General features: G+C 38.4%; 1 non-coding gene across 1 annotated transcript; it reads right to left on the bottom strand.

The window, feature by feature from the left end:
• Positions 1-3,449: 3,449 nt before the first annotated feature.
• LOC114509026 lies at positions 3,450-3,605 on the bottom strand. Its single transcript, XR_003685594.1, has one exon. It is a non-coding gene; the product is annotated as a U1 spliceosomal RNA (small nuclear RNA).
• Between the last annotated feature and the right edge of the window lie 1,654 nt (positions 3,606-5,259).

The raw sequence follows: 5,259 nt of genomic DNA, 5'->3' as shown, positions 1-5,259 counted from the left end.
CTGGGCTGGAAGCAAGAAGATCTAGGGCCATGAACCTTAGGTGACTTGCATAGTGGCGAAAAGTGGTAAGACTTGATTGGGTCTTGGAATTATCTTAATATCTTGATGGGGTATATGCAGAGTGGGAGAGAAAGATAGGAATCAAATAACTACAGAGCTTTGGCCTGAGCAACTGGTAGGATTGAACAAGTTGCCAACAACTCACACAGGGAAGGCCACAGGTGCAGCATGTTTGGAGAGGAACATCATGACTTTGAGAAAAACTGATTTTGAAATGCTTATTAGACATCCAAATGGAGATGTACAGCAGTCAGTTGAATATACGAGTCAAAGGAGTGGTCTAGGCTGGAAGTACAGACGGAGGATTTGCCAGCATATCGATGGTACTCACGGCTGTAAGACCAGTGTGAGTGCAAGGCAGGGAGGAGTAGATGGGAAAGAGACCAAAGGCTGAGACCTCCAAAACTGAGTTCAGGAAAAGGGGAGGGATTAAGAATGTGTGATTATCACGGTAGGAAAAACTTCAAGCAAGTGTGGTAGCCTGAAAGTAAGGCTATATTTAACTGTCGATCAAAGATTAAAACAAAAAAGTTATGAAGAACTAGATTCTCACTTTCTATAAAGTTGTCTTGATAAAATACTTTCTTTTGTATCGCTAAACAAACTTTGCTTATAAAACTGTACGATAAACATTCTGTACAGTAGGACTAGGGAATGCTCCTATCTTTTAAAGAATTATAAAGGTTCTCTTAAAAAAATCCAAATGTACCATTTATTTTTTATATGTATGTCCTTTGATTCATACATTTTAAAAAGAGACAGAATTTGAGTTGTCTTTCAGACACACATGCGGTATGAGGGGAGAAGTAATAAAATAATACTCGAATGAAGTGGAAGATTAGGGGACAAAAGCATGACAGAAGGTCATGTCCATTTGTAAAAGAGGATTGGTACTTAGGCTTGGACTTTCCCGTGTCTGGAGCAGACAGAGAAACAAGCCGTTGAAAGAATCATTGTGTCTGTAAGATAACAATGAAAATAAGAACCGTTTCTCATACAGAAATCCCAGAAAAATTTTCTCATGGGTCCTTACGAAAGGGCTCCGTATATTTCAGTGGAGGGCGTGATCAATGACACCCTATAGTATCCAGCAGGAAATTTAATCGCTGTATTTCTCACTATTGCTCTCCACCATTTGAGATCCCAGTATCACGGAGAAATGTCTTCAAATAATTCTGTGAGGAACCACATCTGCTTTATTATTCTCTGGATTGACCTGAGAATAACATTAAAATTTAAATTATAGTCATGATCGTCCTCATCTATTCTCTTTTGAGCCAATTTATATATGTGTCAAACACTGTGTGTATCTAGCTGTGTATTTATGGTCATTGGGGATGATTTGAATGCTTAACAAAGATAGTGTTTTGGGTTTTTATGTTTCCTTTTGGGGGAAGAAAAGATGATAATGGAAAGACAACGTATTTCTAGGAAGTGAAATCATGGCTTTATGTATGTGGAATACATGTATCCAGTAAGTCACATGCTCCCTTCCGGGCTTGATGGAGCCTGTCTTCCTTCTCAGGCTGGATTTTCCCACCATCTGCTGGGCCTTAGACTACATGCAGTTCTTATGCCATTCAATTATACAGACGGTCCCTGACTCACGACAGTTTGACAATGATTTTTCAACTTTAGGATGATGTAAAAGTGACATGCATAATAAATTGCATGAGACATTCAACACTGTATTACAAAGCAGGCTTTATGTTAGATGGTTTTGCCCGACTGGAGGTTAACAGGCATGTCCTGAGCACGTTTAAGGAAGGTGAGGCTAAGCTATGATGATTAGTAGGTTCGATGTATTACATGACTTCTCCACTTAAGTTATTTTCAACTTAGGATGGGTTTATCAGGTGTAGCTCCATTATCTGTTGAGGAGCATTTATATTCTAATGTTCAGTAATTTAAAATAAATGAGTCTTATTATTATAATATTGATTTTGATATTGTACCATGTCTTTGAACTAGTCCTGTTATTAGAGCAGAGAAAGTAAGAATCCCAGAAAAAAAACTTTCTGTAGCTTGTTTTTTTTTCTTTGAGGGAAACAATGTTACCAAGTATTGAAAAACAACTTGCCAAAATGCCTGCTTTTGCTCCCCCCAGTTCTTAATTAGAGAACGGCTGGGCTGAGAGGACTTGGAGAAGGATGAGGAATATAAGGAAAGACATTAAGTTTAATTATTATGACTGTAAGATTTATTGCATTTCGAGAAATAAAATGCTAAATAGGTGATCACAGGAAACTGAGGAGTCATTTGTTAGTTGTTGTGTAGACGTTAGTGGAGTCATGATATAAAAACACCCCAAACATAAAATATACTTGAAATATTCTTCAGAGGGTGGGGGAACCCTTTTTTGGGGGAAGTTGTCTATACCTCTTGAAATGGAAAAAAATTATATGGAATTTTAAAATGTCATTGTTAACATGTTCACTGAAACACATATTATAAAAGTCTAACTTTCTTTTTTTTTAAGATTATTTAATTTATTTTTATTTTTAGAGAGAGGGGCAGGGAGAGAGAAAGAGAAGGAGAGAAACATCAATGTGTGGTTGCCTCTTGTACATCCCCTACTGGGGACCTGGCCCACAACCCAGGCTTGTGCCCTGACTGGGAATCAAACTGGTGACCCTTTGGTTTGCACGCTGGTGCTCAATCCACTGAGTCACACCAGCCAAGGCAAGAAGTCTAACTTTCTAAAAAAGAAATAAAATAAATATTGATAGCATACCATTTCCCTAATAGTCATGATACAATGTTGAAATGTGTCATTAGGGTCTACTTCTGTGCTAACCACGCAGCATTTCATGCATCAGGGGCAGTTATGCAAACAGTAACAGTCCATACACTTGCAATGATGAATCTAGTCCAGGCAGTGGGAGGGAAGATAAATGCAGATATCCACTTAGTTATTTGTGATTATATATACATGCACTTAATGCAGTTAATGAAAGTTCATTGGTTTGCTATTGTCATTCATTTGCTGGCACATGATGTACCACTGGAAAATAGAAAGCATTTCATTGGTATTTGATTAGGAAGTACTTATTACGTTTTGCTCAGCTCTGCTTTTTCACCTCATTTTCTACATTTTCTACTTGTTCTCCTATTCTCATTCTTTGGATTTCCTCAGTGGGGCACTTTATCTCACTCTTAAAGAGCTCCAATTGTTCCAGTACACAGTTTAGTGGCTCAAGTTGATCAAGCATTGAGATTGTAAGAAATTGCTGGTGATTAAAATAAAAGTTTCTAGATGAGAAATATTCCCAAAAAGACATTGAGAAACATTAGACTCTAGTCAAACTGTGATTTCACATGGCATCTATGAACACAGCTAAGACCGGATCTAATTCCTAAGGTGTCCTATACATATATATTTTTTTCCCTAGGGAAGAACACAGTCCCCACTACCACAAATTCTGCATCGAGTTTCCCACATTCGGGGAAATTGCAGGGGTCAGCACGTCCAGAGGGCAATGGATAAGCCTCGCCCTGGGAAAACCACCTTCGTGATTGTGGTATCTCCCCTGCCAGGTGGGTATAAGGTGTCCTATATTGATTCCACTGAATTCACAGTTAAATCTTCTACTTACTTTTTTCAATGAAACATTGGCTATCTTTTATATCTTTCTCTTCTGTACGTAAACAATTACTCTTTAACACATAAACACAAGGCATTGAATTCATCTGTTGAGTCTGAGATCTACACTCGCCCAGTGACACTTAATCTTGGTTTCATTGTATCACTCCACTTTCCTACCTGGTGACATATGCACATTTGATGAAAAAAATTACATTTTAATTATTGCCAAAATAATGATGCTATTTGTTAAGTATAAGAGTAATAAGTACATACGAAGTGTGTATCACTTACTTTTCATAATATGAGTAATGGGAGAAGGCAAAGCAGCTACTGCAAGAAAAAAGACACCTTTGAAGCTGAAACATTGGTTTATGTAAAAGCAACAGAACTATCTACAAAGTATGAAAGGTCAAGGAGAAACAAGTTGGACTAAAGGAGAATTTGAGTAATATCTTGCAAAGTCCTCAAAAGCAAACTATAGGACATAATTAAATAGCCAAGAAAGCAAGCTACCTAGAAAATCAATGGGACCACTTATTCAGAGTCAATTTTCACTTCGACAATGAAAAGGAGTAGATAAATGGACTAACTAATACACTCTTTGTCAATACCTGTATTGGGAGATGTGAGGAACAGAATGTTACTACTAAAAACGACCCTGAAAACGATTATTATATTAGACACTTTCTGTTACTTTTTAGACCTTAGCTACTTCACACAATATTCATTTCTACAGCTACAACGAACATGACCTATTAATCTGAAACATCACTCAATAATCATTCATGTACTAGGTAAAGTTAAAAAAAACGATTTCTCAAATGCCTCCAGTTGAAAGCAATTTTCTTTGTCAATGGGGAAACGTTTGTCTGAGATTACATGAAGTATTTCTTCGGAACCATAAGGAACAACAGGGGCATTTGCTGGCTTTTACTATGTGGGTCTAAGTGTTGGCTTGTTGTTTCATTCCGCAGGCTTTTATTTCACGTCCTCTGTGCTAAGGACACACGATACGTCCCTCCAGCAGGGCACCACTGGGTGCTGGTCACACTCCCCCCTGCAGCTGGAGCAGTGTGTTTCCTCCTTCCCACCCCATCAGCACGGACCCGGTGAGTGCCTTCATTACCGCAGTGGCGGTAACCACACAGCACGCAGGAAGCACCCTCGTCATGCATATTGTAAACGAAAGGCTGAGTTGGACACTGTGATGCTCACAAAGCACAGTCGGTATGCAAACAATTGGGCAATGGAATGACTGGGTACACCAAGCATCTGCTCTGAAACAGTTCTTCCAACTTATCCCTATTGAGAAATTACATCATTGGGATGATATCGTGTGATTAATTCATACTTTATTAAAACACATCAATGGCTGGTAAGCTCTTTGGCCTAGAATGCAATGTATGGAGGGAAAGATGTTCTTTGAATGTGCTATTAAAGTTTAGAGGAAAAGCTTAATATACTCTTTCTGGAAATTGCTATTATCTGTATTTTTATATTTGGTGCTCCACAGCTAGCTTCATGAAAATAAGGACTTTGCTTGTTGTGTTTATCGCTTTATTCCCCGTGGCCTGGTACAGAGAAGGTGCCCTCCGAATTTTTTCCCTAGTGAC

Source organism: Phyllostomus discolor, chromosome 11, assembly GCF_004126475.2.
Source record: "Phyllostomus discolor isolate MPI-MPIP mPhyDis1 chromosome 11, mPhyDis1.pri.v3, whole genome shotgun sequence".
In the NCBI taxonomy this organism is placed as follows: domain Eukaryota; kingdom Metazoa; phylum Chordata; class Mammalia; order Chiroptera; family Phyllostomidae; genus Phyllostomus; species Phyllostomus discolor.
The sequence above is the reverse complement of the archived record's forward strand: the minus strand, read 5'-3'. Positions and strand labels throughout refer to the sequence as shown.